This window comes from Echinops telfairi, unplaced genomic scaffold (assembly GCF_000313985.2).
Source record: "Echinops telfairi isolate 266 unplaced genomic scaffold, ASM31398v2 ScPeMD7_22;HRSCAF=79, whole genome shotgun sequence".
NCBI classification, from domain to species: Eukaryota; Metazoa; Chordata; class Mammalia; order Afrosoricida; family Tenrecidae; genus Echinops; species Echinops telfairi.
Genome location: NW_022103919.1, coordinates 6,451,256 through 6,464,635, shown reverse-complemented (window position 1 = coordinate 6,464,635; position 13,380 = coordinate 6,451,256). Strand labels below are relative to the sequence as shown.

General features: G+C 45.1%; 1 non-coding gene and 1 pseudogene across 1 annotated transcript; one reads left to right on the top strand and one right to left on the bottom strand.

Annotated features, from left to right (window-relative positions):
* The first annotated feature begins 9,945 nt into the window (after positions 1-9,945).
* LOC115869156 lies at positions 9,946-10,109 on the top strand. Its single transcript, XR_004046023.1, has one exon. It is a non-coding gene; the product is annotated as a U1 spliceosomal RNA (small nuclear RNA).
* Positions 10,110-10,202: 93 nt separating this feature from the next.
* On the bottom strand, positions 10,203-10,603 carry LOC115869141 (annotated as a pseudogene).
* Between the last annotated feature and the right edge of the window lie 2,777 nt (positions 10,604-13,380).

Sequence of the window (13,380 nt, the reverse complement as noted above, 5' to 3'; positions counted from 1 at the left end):
CTCTAAAGTACCCAGACTCACACAATAAGATAGACAGATTGTCTTCGAGTCAGCTCTAATTCATGGTGCCCTTATGTCCAACAGGAGGAAACACTGCCCAGTCCTGTGCCGTCCTCACGATGGCTGTTGTGTTCCACCCATTGCCGCAGCCACTTTGTCAATCCATCTCATGGAGGTGCTACATCCTTTTGGATGACTCTCCACTTTACCAAGGGACCAATCCTTCCTGATAACCAATCCAAGGCATATGAGAAGCCTCACCATTCTCAGAGCATTCTAGCCATACCTCTTCCAACATGGATTTGTTTCTTCTTCTGGGAGTCCATGGTATAGTTAATGATCTTCACCAACACTGTAATCCAAAGGACTCAATTTTCCTCCTTCGTCCTGACTCAGTGCCCAGCTTCACATGCATGTGAGGCAACTGGAAGTACCATGGCTTGGGTCAGGCACACCTTAGTCCTCAACATGACATCTGAACTTCTGAACACTTTTAAAAGGTCTTTTATAGCAGATTTGCCCAAGACAACACATCCTTTGATTTCTTGACTGCTGTTTCCATGGATCTAAGTAAAATGAAATACTAGACACCTTCAACCTTCCCGTCATTTATCATGATGTTGTCTATTGATCCAGAGTTTGGGTTTTCTTTACACTGTGGTGCGATCCATACTGAAAGCTGTCGCTTTTGCCCTTCATTAATGAGTACTTCTAGTCCTCTTCCCTTTCAGTAAATAAGGTTATGTCATCTGCATATTACAGGTTGTTAATGAACCTCCCTCTGATGCTGATGCCACATGCTTCATATAATCCAGCCTCTCTGATTATTTGCTCAGCATACAGGTTGCATAAGTATAGTGAAAGGATTTAATCCTGATGCACACGTTCCATGATTTTAAATCATGCAATATTCCCTTGTTCTGTTTCAACAACTGCTTCTTGGTCTGTGTACAGGTTCTGAATGTACACAATTAACTATTCCGAAATTCCCATTCTTCTCTGTTATTCTTAGTGTGTTATGATCTACCGTGTCTTTGTGTTGTCAATAAAACACAAGTGAATATATTTGTGGTGTTCTCTGCTTTCAGCCAAGATCCATCTTATATCAACACTAATAGCCCTTGTTCCACATTCTCTTCTGAATCTGACGTGAATTGCTAGCAGCTTCCTGTTGATGTACTGCTGTAGTCATTTTAAACTTACCTTCAGCAAACTTCTATTTATGTGTGCTATCCATGATGCTACTTGAGAATTTCTGCATCCTATCGGGTCACCTTTCTTTGGGTAAAAACACGGATCTCTTGCAGTCATTGGTCAAGGAGCTGTCTTCCATGTTTCTTGGCACAGATGAGTGAGTGCTTCCAGTGCTTCACCGGCTTGTGGAAACATTTCACTTGGCATTCCTTCAATTCCAGGAGCCTTGTCTGTCATCAATGCCTTCACCGCAGCTTGGAATTCTTCCTTCAGTACCGTTGGTTCTTGATCATATGCAACTATTGAAATGGTTGAACATCGATCAATGATTTTTTAAAATAGTTTTATTGGAAGCTCTGACAGATAGCATAACATTCCACTGTTCAATCATATCATGCAGTATTATAATTGCTACCACAATCAGTTTCAAAATATTTTCTTTCTTTTTGAGCTTCTTGATATCAGCTCCCCTTTGTTCACTCCCTCCCCCACCATACACCCCAGAAACACTTATTCTTTTTTTTTCTATAATAGTTTTTATTGCCATATCTTACACAATCCTATCTATCCATTCACATACTATTCTGTTGTTTGATCCTATTGAGTGGGGTTATACTGTCATCTATGCTATCAGCTCCCACCCCCACCTCCCCCCGCCCCCCACCAATGATTTTTGATACAGTGACTGTATTCCTTCTATCATCTTTGGATGCTTCCTGCATCATTTAATATTTTGACCATGGAATCCTTCAGTACTGCATCTTGAGGCCTGAGTTTTTTCTTTGTTCTTTCATCTTGGGATACACTGAATGTTCTTCCGCTCTGGTTTTCTAACCCAGGGTCTTCTCACCCTTAGTGCAACATTTCCTTTGTCTCCCTCTGAGCTGCCCTTGGAAAGTGTCTGTTTAACTCTTTCACTTCATCGCTTTGTCTGGTCACCTCAGCTTCTCTAGGCTCAAGTGTCTCTTCTGATATCCACTTTGGTCTTGCCTTTCTTTCCCGTCTTTTTGATGACCGTTTCTTCATGTATGATGATGCACTCGGGGTCATGACAAAACTGGTCTGGTCTCCCTGTCATTGGTGTCCAATCCATCAACTCTGTTCTTGAGGTGTTCTCAAAATTCAGGTGGGACACGCTGAAGGTTGTATTTTTGCTCTCATAGACTTGTTTTAAATGTCTTTATCCTTAATAATAACTTATAAGTTATCAAGGGTTCATGAGAGAGGGGGGAGGGCAGGGAAGGGAAAAGGAGGAGCTGATACCAAGGGCTCAAGTAGAAAGCAAATGTTTTGAGAATGATGAGGGCAACAAATGTACAAATGTGCCTGACACAATGGATGGATGTATGGATTGTGACAAGAGTTGTACAAGCCCCCAATAAAATGATTTAATTTTTTTCTTCATCTGCTCTTTCCACAGATATACCCCATTTGATTTCTGTGTATTCCACCTGGTGAGGTCCATGGCTGTGGTTGCTGTTTACGTTGTTGAGAAAAGGTATTTGCAATGAAGAGGTCTTGCAGAATTTTATTGTGCGATCTTCAGCATAGTTTCTCTCACCAGGACTGTATTTTCCAGTTGCTGTTTCTTTATTTTTTCTTTCCAATTTTTTCATTCCTATCACCGATAATTATCAATAGATATTTGATTAATTTCAGGCTGAAAGAATTGGTAGGAATCTTCAATTTTTTTCATTAGCCGGTTTAGCGGTTGGTGTGTAAATTTGAATAATTGTTGCATAAACCGATCTTCCTTATAGGTGTCTAAATATTATCAAGATAGCATTGTGCTTCAAGATAGTGATCTTGCAATGTTCTCTTGAATGATGAATGTAGCACCCTTCCTTCCCAATGTGCTTTTTTTTTTTTTTCCAATGTGCTTAATAAACCATGTGATCGTCTAATTTTACATGGCCACTGCCTGTCTATTTCAGCCCAGCCATGCCTGATCTCTAGGCATTCCATTTCATTTTTATTTCTACTTTTCTTAGAGTCATGCGTCACACAGATTTACTGACGGATGTTTGTAGCTGTGTCTTCTTGTGGTGAGTCATGCTCCATCTGCACATGAAGGTCCTGAAAGCCTTGCTCATTCCTGTCATTATGCTAGACCCAACCTTGGGGAGGCAGCGTGTCCCTGTCACGCTTTGAGTCCTCTCCAAGCCGATGGGCTCATCTTCCGGCTATGAGCTCATCTATCAGACCATATCCACTGCTATTCGTAAGGTTTACACCAGCCCATTGTTCAAAATTGATCACTTCTTCCTGCTTCCAAGTTTGCCTTAGTCTGGGAGCCGGTGAAAACCTGCTCATCGTGGATGACCCTGCTGGTATTTGAAATATCACCGGCCTGGCTTCCAATATTACAGCAATGCTCAAGCCATCGCAGTAGAACAAACTGACATCTGGGTGATAGCTAGATAAAGAAACGTCTATATGAGAAATTGGTTCAATAGCATTGTTATGAGCAAAAGGAGTATAATTTATCTGGTTCTGGGTATCTTGCGGTCCCTTAACAAGAACTGCAGCTCAGCCAACATCAATGGCTACAAGAAGTTGATTGTGGTCACGATTGCACACCCCTTCTTAATAAGACTGAACTATTGAATCGGACCATATGTTCATTATAGCTCAACAGAACTCATTAAAAAACAGAATGGCAGCTCAGTCAACGACCTTCCTATTCTGAACCTAGCAAGTAAGGATATTACTAGCCAGCTAAGAGAGTTTTGTAAGGGTCAGCAGTAACGTAAGTGAAGTGAAGAAGCCGGTTGTAGGGCTTTTATCACTGTTAATATCACGCTTGTCCATTTTAACCAGGGAACGTGGGAGCAGGGAGCAGAAAGGTGACTGGACTTCCCCCTGTTCTTGAGGAGAACAATGCGCTCTCATGTCCAGAATGCTTGCTGAAGGGCTCCTCGCTGTACCAGAGTCCCTGAGACGTGAGTAACAGAAGCTGGCACCAACCGAGGGCAGTTACAGGGCCTTGATGAGCTCCCCATCTGAGAGCTTGAGGTTCTCCGAAATGTACATCTCAGAAGAGTGGTTCAGTAGCGTTGTTATGAGCCAAAGGAAAATAATTTATCTAGTTCTGGGTGTCTTGCGGTCCATTGACAAGAACTGCAGCTCAGCCAAGGCAATCACGTGCGTCCCGTGATGGAGAACAACCCCATTCTCCCAGTGTGAGAGAAGCAGAGCCCTCCCGAGGCTTGCCTAAAGTCTCCCGAAGCATTGTGGGAGCTGCTGTTCCGTCTCGTCCTGCTGCCTCCACACGGGGCGCCTTGGAGTGCTCTGTGGGAGGACCGTCTTTTGCAGACCAAGCACGAGAACGTGGACTTTACAAGTCAGTCTCTTGGGGGGAGGGGGGAACAGTGGTGGCACAAGGCGACACGGGGGCTGTGGGTCTCATTAGATGACATTGTCAGAGAGGGTACCACCAGTGTGACAGTCCAGACATGTTTGTGCAGCATTTCAACAGAAGTCTATTCTTTTTAAAATAAAAATATAACAACAAAAACATATTTTCATAAGTTCAGCTTACATGTATCAATATACCTGCAAGATTAAAACTCTATCAATTTACATTTTTGGGCTTTCTAATGTGCTCTGGCCAGAGCTGTCATTCTTACCCAATTACAGTGAGGCTTCGAATCACGTGGTGTTTTCTGCATGCACTATTGTTTTTATTGCTGTTGTTTTTGTTTTGTTTTAATGCAAAATATTGTTTCATTTCTTTTTTTAAAATCATTTTGTTAGGGGCTCATACAGCTCTTAATCACAATCCATCCATCCATTGTGTCAAGCACGTTTGTACATATGTTGCCATCATTTTCAAAACATTTCTTTCTACTTGAGCCCTTGGTATCAGCTCCTCATTTTTTTCCTCCTTTTCCCACCCTCCCTCCCTCATGAACTCTTGATAATTTATACATTATTATTATTTTGTCATTTCTTAAACTGTCCGACGTCTCCCTTCACCCACTTTTCTGTTGTCGCTCCCGAGGGAGGGGGTTATATGTAGATCCTTGTGATCCATTCCCCCTTTCACCCCACCTTCCCCTTCCCCTCCTAGTATCGTTACTCTCATTATTGGTCCTGAGGGGTTTATGTGTCCTGGATTCCCTGTGTTTCCAGGTCCTGTCTGTACCAGTGTACATCCTCTGGTCTAGCTGGATTTGTAAGGTTGAATTGGGATCATGATAATGGGGAGGAGGAAGCATTACACTGTTGGCGTTTTTATAGTTGCTGATTTTGTCAAATTTCCCAGTGTCTTAGCTATCATATTTTAGTAAGTAGTACTTGTGATCCTAATCAGCCAGTTGTTTAAGAATGAAGTAGTCATTAAAGGACAAGAAGAAAAAAATGTAAAGGTTCCTGCTCAGTTTTACTAATAACGTAACTAATAATATTGTAATTCAACGTGGAAAGGTTTTGCAAAAACATTTATGTTAGTATTCATATAATCTAAGAAATAGCGCATTTAGGTAATGAAGTTTTCTATTTTCTACATATGACTCCCTTATCAGTGTTGGTCACAGGCCTGGTAAGGACTCTGTCTGGTCTGGCATGTGAAGAGGTCTTTGTATGAGGGTGTACATGCCATGAGTCATCATCACACTGGGTGACCGGAACCCGAGCGAGGAGACTGGTGAGTCTTCCTCCTTCTCGTCACCCACACTGGGGTGGCAGGGTTGGGCACCTGGGCCCTCTGAAAACCAGACAGAGTCTCAGGAGCCTCATCAGGCCTTGACTCCCTAGAAAGGTAGTGGAATGGCACAGCTGTCTGGGTTTGGGGAGGGAAGAGGATGTAGCCTTTACTGGGAAGGAAGGGGGGCTCGAAGGGACAGTTGGAATGGGAAGATGGAATGAGAAGATGGGAGATGTCCTAATGCCCTTGGAACAGTGGGTGGCTTCTCCTGTCTCCTCTTCAAATGCCAAACCCAACCCCCCCAGGTAAGCTCAGAGCCAATAACCTGGCAAATAAGGGGTGCTGCTGATTTCTCCAGTCAGAGAATAGGCCCTGACCACTCCCTTCCCCCTGAAAGCCAGCAAGTTACCCAGGGGAGCTAAGCACGAAATTCCCACCCATCACAGGCTTGGCCTAGAGAGTCATAGGTTTGGGTCATAGCCTAGATTCCATCTAAGGCCCTAGAAGAATTCAATTGCTTTCTGTGAGAGGGGGCTCTGGAGATCAGAGCCCAGATTCTCTAATGGAATCACCTGGGAGCTTGAAAAACTTCCCAGTGTTGAGAGCACACTTCCAACCAACTATGCCAGAACTCTGGGAATAGGAGCTTCGCAAGTGAGGGCCCCTCGGCACACTGCACCTTCCTTAACATTAAGAAGAGCAGATGCCAGGGACAGCAGATGAGAGGGACAGCAGATGAGAGGGTCAGCAAATGAGAGGGTCAGCAGATGAGAGGGACAGGCGCGCTAAACAGAATCAATACAAAGGGTAACAAGCTCGGGAGAGGTTTCATCGCTTTTGTCCTGTAATTATAAAAGCCAACTAAAACCAAAGAACAGCAATTTCTACAGTCCGATCGGAGATAGTTAAAGAAGGAAAACCTCCTTTTAAAAGTAATTACCGTATATACTCATGTATAAGCTGAGTTTTCCAGCACATTTTAAATGCAGTTTTTGTGCTAAAATTAGGTTCCTCGACTGATATTCGGGTCGGCTTATACACGAGTATATACGGTACTCAGAAGTCAGTAATTTCTCTGGTGATCAATTAGGTGATATTCACCATAGTCATATATATATTTGTATATTATGTATATATAATAATGCATATGTATATATAATAATGCATATGTATATGTAATGCATATATAATATAATATAAATATATAGCTGTACACTCATTCCTCCTTTATTGACCTGGTTAAGCTCCAAAAACCAGGTCATCATTCAAAATTCAGTGTTATAGAGAAATGGAGGATGATCACATCAGATCACAAAATGGAAGGTGGCTACATCATTATGTAACTTCTACATTACATCATTACGTAACTACCAAACTCAGTCAAGTTGACACATAATCTTAACCATCATAAACCAGACTCACTGCCATCAAGTGGATACTGACTCACAGTGACTCTATGGGACAGGGTAGTGCCCCTGTGGGTTTCTGAGACTGTCACTCTTTATGGGAGTAGAAAGCCTCGTCTTTTTCCTGAGGAGCGGCTGGCGGTTTCAAACTGCTGACCTTGCAGATCTCAGGCCAACTCCTAACCATTACGCCATCATAGCCAGTATCACGCTCACCACTCATAGCAGTGTTCCTTCTAGTCAACTCTATGTCATTAATGTGCCAAATAGTTGGAGAATAGATGTTTTCATATGATAAACCTGAAATGTCAGGCAGGGAGTTAGCTAATAAGTGTGGCATACGTGCGTGTATATGAGTTTCAAAAAGTGTGGAAACATTTGATGATCTTTTCATTGCATTTTTCTTTTTTAAATTTTTATTTATTTATTTTAATCATTTTATTGGGGGTCCTTGCATTTTTCATGAGGTTTTTTTAATGTCTGTCATGTATGTATGAATATACACACACCTATACATGTTCCTGGATCTAACTACACCATTGCCAGGAATTTGGCATAGCCTACCTGAAAGAGGAGGGTTATTATGAGTGGATTATTTATGTTTGTAAAATAATTGTGAGCAAACTTAGTGCCCATTAAAAACGGCTCCTCCAGACAAGGGGCCATCATGCGTCTATTACAAATCGAGGTGTGGTTGTTAAGTTATTGATACAGAAGGGTGCTCATCATATGTTAGCAAGTGAGAAAGACATAACCCTCAATTATGAAGTAGAGTTGGGGTTGTTGTTTTTTTTGTCAAATAGGTATTTTTGAAATTTAGATTAAAAGTACATTTTTTTGGCAAAAAATGTATGTAGCAAACACATATCTTATGTGTCGTGCATATATGAATTATATTTGTGAGAATTATATCTTTATGAACATACGGGGAAAAGTCACAAAGGCGCAGTGGAATGCTTTGGCTTTCCGCTTTCCTGGGTGTTGGCCCTTGTTAAGATCATCAGAATGCATTCCGTGTCATGGAGAAACGCAGTCGTCAGGGAAATAACTTCCTAAAGAAATGTACCCTGTTCTTGCTAGGCTCTCAGAGGACTCATCAGACATCTGTGGATCCGGATTCTTCTTCTCTGACGGGTGGGGCTGGAGCGAGGGGAGAGAGGAACTGGCCCAGGTCGCCTGGGGAGGGCCTGGGACTCTGTTTCCCACCGTGGCTCCTCTGACCCAGGGCCTTGCTTGCTGCCCTCTGTCCATGCACCTTGGCCCTGACTTGTCTCCCACAGCGCAAGCAGTGCTAGACGGAGATGAAGCCAAGCTGGGACTTCTAGGGGGCAGGCTGTATTCCCGACCCCAGCTAGACAGCCCTCTGGGCAGACCAGTCCCAGGCCCAGGACTAGGCCTGCTGCTGCCAGACCTCACAGCTGGGCTGTTGGCGAGAGGCACTCTCTCCGCATCCCAGCAAGCCTTGCGGCGCGCCGGCAGAAAGCCTGTCCTTTCCCACCAGCAAACCCAGACCTAGGGTGAGATTATTGAAGTGATCATCAGGGGCTCAGAGCTAGACTGTGGCCAGCAGAGCAGCTGTGGGTCTAATTTCCAGAGGGAACAGAACGCTCCAGCAATTTTCTCAGTGAAATGGGGTGTCCAGGTGTAATAGTCTGGGTACTTTGGAGAAACAAATGCACAGCAACTCATGGATAAGAGAGAGTTTTATGTAAAGAAAAGGTGCATCACGAAAACATCCCAACCCAATGCTGCCCAAGCCCACAAGTCCAACATTAACCCATTAACCCAACACCAGTCCACAAAGTCCTCCACCTCACAAAACAGAGGCAATGATGCCAACTGCAGGAGGAAAGCTGAGTCAGTAAACGAATAAGCATCTCAGCACTAGCACGGGTCTCCACACGGCTGCTCCAGCACCCAGGGCTGCATCGGGATAGGTCCATGGGGCTTCTCCTTGGGGATGTCTTGTAGGAAGTCAATCTTGCAAGCTGAAGCAGGGAACTGCTAAAGCAGCTGCACCCGGTGCAACCATCACAAAACAAGAGACCCGAGAACTAGAAAGCCGAGGCTCACCACCCATTTATCCCTCCACCTTTCAATTAGCCCCAGGTGATTATCGGCCAGGCTGGCACAAGTAACTAACTCACCAGGGCTGAGCCCGAGATCCTGGCGACCCATCCGTTTGTGTGCATGTAGGGTCACTGTATAAAATATAGGATACACCATCCCAGTTCAATTTAAGTTTCTGGTAAATGCATAATTTTTGAGTCTATGTACGTGTATAAGCACAACCCAAATATTACGTATTGTTTTAACTCGCTAAAGCTGGCAACCCTGGTACATGTAAACATGGGTGTGCATAAGAACATGCAAGCATATACATAGGTACAAGTAGTGTACAGGTTGTTCTATGAGCAACCAAGTATATATAACATACAATTCTATATGGACAGAGTCTTGACTTTTCAGTGGTACAATTCTTCTTCTTTTTTTTAATTCTTCTTTTTTTTAATCATGCATAATTTATGTTGTCCATGTGTAAGTTGTGACTATTTTCTATAAGTCTTCCAATTTTATAGGATTTTTTTAAAGTCAAACGTTGGTCAGAGCTTCATGTTCTTGGACTGACATTTAATGTATTTTTATTAGTTCACTTGATGGTCATTTTCAGTGTCATCTAAATCAATATCAAAACCTACACTTCCCTGGCAGGGGAGATACCTTGATCACAAAGGTGGTTTTCTCAGGACGAGGCTTGTCCATTGTACTCCGCATGTGCTGACCCCTGCGATTTTCCCAAATGTGGGAAACTCGACTGCATACTGTGTGGTAGTGGGGGACTGCGTTCCCGCTCTCCCCTGACTTAAAAAAAGAAGAAAAGAAAAAAAAAATCAAAACCCAATCATCGTCCCTTAAATCTTCATCTCCTAAGCACCTTCATCTATAGTTGGGACTTAGATTATTTGCAGGTTCCTGGTTAAATGGACTAACAATGTCTTCTTTTGTTTCACGTTCAGCACAAGCTTCAAGTTCACCCTCACAGGTCTACTGCGCATTACATGATAAGACTCCTTCACTGTCTTTTGTGAACGTTTAACACATTTTGGGGGGGTTGATAGTGGTTTGTATTTGCTGCACTTTACACGCCATTCAAGCGTGTCCTTACAGCACGGACATAGTCCATCATGCAGTTGTGTATGTATTTCCTTGGTCTGAACACTCTTATCAAACTTGTCGTTTTTGAAGCTAAATATCTTCTGGTGCCTCTGAAGCTGGAACGAGCCACGTTCCCTTTCTGAGAACTCCTCGCGGAAACCCACGAGCGCCAGGTCTCGCCGGGAAGAGCGTGGAACATCTTAGAACTCAGTAGAATTCTCAAATTTCTTCTTCTTTTTAAATCGTTTTATTGGGGGCCCGTACAACTCTTACCACAATCCATCCATCCCATCCGTGGTGGCAAGCACACTTGTACATTGGTTACCATCCTCATTCTCAAAACATTTGCATTCTACTTGAGCTTGCTATCAGCTCATCTCCCCCTCCCTCCCTGCTCCCCTGCCCCCAATGAACCCTTGATAATTTATAAATTATTATTATTTTGTCATATCTAACACTGTCTGATGTCTCCCTTCACACACTTTTCTGTTGTCTGACCCCCAGGGAGGAGGTTATATGTAGACCTTGTGATCAGTTCCACCTTTCCACCCCACCCTCCCTCCTGGTATTGCCACTCTCAGCACTGGTCCTGAAGGGATCATCTGTCCTGGATTCCTTGTGTTTCCAATTCCTATCTGTACCAGTGTACATCCTGGTACAGGTAAGAATTGGGATCATGATAGTGGGTGTGTGTGTGTGTGAGAAGCATTAAATTCTCGCATTTCCTGCAGGAAACCCAGATTGAATTCCCAGCCCAGGCACCTCATGCACGACTTCCTGTCCGAGTGAAGGCGTGCATGTTGCTGTGATGCAGAGCGAGTTTTAACAGAACTTGCAATGCAAATGAACTAGGAAGAGAGACCCGATATCAGCTAGCAAAAACCCAGCGAGTCACCTGGTTCGATCCACAACTCGCGTGGGGATTGCTGCAAGACAGGGCAGTGCTTGGTGCTGTTGGGCGTCAGTGCTGCCATGAGCAGGGGATGACGCCATGGTCATTAATAACTGCTATTTCCTATCTAAGTGCAGTGTGTTCGATCGGTTCTCTAGAGAATCAAGCCCAGTGGTGCTTACATGCAGACACGCATATAAAGAGAGACATTTCTTTCAAGAAAATGGCTCACGGTGGCAGACTCGGGCAAGTCCAGTTTTAAGTCTGTGAGTCAGGTGTCCAGTTGCGGGTCTGGCCGGAAGGCCGCAGGCTGTTGCGGCCGATGAACCCACGCTCAGCCACCCAGGCGTGTCAAGGGAGAATCGAATGAATCCCGGGTCAGCAAGTCAGGTGGCCGGCCACGGGCGGCTCCCAGAATTGTCAGGCAATGTGACAGGCTGTTGGCTCAAGTCCAGAGAAGGAGAGGTCAAAGAGCCAGATGCGGGATCCAGATGCAGAGAACCGCAAAGGTGTTCCCGTAATCTACTCACCTAGAGGAAATAAGCCACACCCCCATGTGCATCGGGGCTGTGAACTGAGCAAAGGGGGTGTAGTCCCTCCTAGTCTTCTCACAACTGCTTGCCACCTGCTGACAGCCGGCCTTGTCACAGAGCTGGTTATATTACGTTAGGTCACATCACGGGGGTCACAAGGCCTCAACTGTCAAACCACTGAGGCTCCTGACATAAATTAAAACCCAACTATCACCTTCAGATAGGGTAGGAATGTGTGCGCCTGTGAACACGTGTGTTTTCCTGTTCCTTGACACATAAATGTAACAAGGTGAAAGGAAGGTTCGACTGGAAGTGTCTCCCATGCTAGAGAACATTGAAGCTGCGAGGAAGACCGGGGGTCTCGTCTATGGAATTGTGTGCGCGTGCGCACCCATATGGGTGTGACGAGGGCCCCGAGCTCTTGCCTGGGCCCGGCACTGTGACACAGGATCAGCTCCTCCCAAAGCAGCCCTGTTATGATGAAGAGGCAGGTGAAGCGGGGCCAGGAGGTCAAGCTGGGCCACGGGTACTCCCATGTGGATTATATCGACGCCAGGGGGCCAGTGCTCTGGCCACATGTTCCATTTCTTCCGGGAGCCAGATGGCAGCTGATCCGAGAATTCAAGCGATTGTCTACTCCTCCCACCCACCTCCTTCCCCTGCCCGCCATCCGTCGTTCCCACCAGGAGGGGAAGAGTCGGGCGCAATGGAATCTGACGCTAGATGAGGCCGGTTGCCTCTGCGCTGGACCTAGGTTGGGCACGCAGGACTCTGGTGAGGATATGTGGGAGGACCCCGCTCCTGCAGGATGTTCCCGGCACAATGCTCTCTCCACACTGTGCCGGAGCAGACAGGCGGGCCAGCCGAGCTGCACAGGTGCGGAGCCGGGGCTGCCCACCCAAGGTAAGAATCCTATTTAGGAATGAGTTTTCGGTTAGGTTAATGAGGCGGGGTGAGGATAGGCTGTATCTTGGGTCAATGTCGCAGTCGAGATAATAGGAGCAAATTGGGCAAAACAGAGATGTGGATGGGGAGCTCCCAGTCACATGGAGATCTTCAAGGAACCCGGAGGCAGAAGCTGAAGAGACAAGGGCCTTCCCTCAGAGCCAGGAGAGAGCGAAAGCCTTCCTCTGTTACAGCAACGCTAGAGAAATAAGACACCACTTGAAGGCCCTTCATGCTCACCCGGCGTGTGTCCCATCTGCCCCAGAGTTGCTCTTCCTTTGATGACAGGTGACAACAAGCCAACCTACTGATCCCACGCATTGTGGTCTTGGGAAAAGGACCCCGGTCCCTCCAATCTCCAATCTCCAGCTCCTGCGTCACACCCAATAGCCACGCTTCCACAGGGCCCCTCAGAGGCTCAGAGGGGGCTTGAATGTCAACGTCTCACTCTTAATCTTTTTTTAAAAAATTTATTATATTAGGGGCTCGTACAATTCTTATCACAATCCAAGCATCCATCCATTGTGTCAAGCACATATGTACTTTTGTTGCCCTCATCATTCTCAAAACATTTGCCTTCCACTTTAGCCCTTAATATTAGTTGCT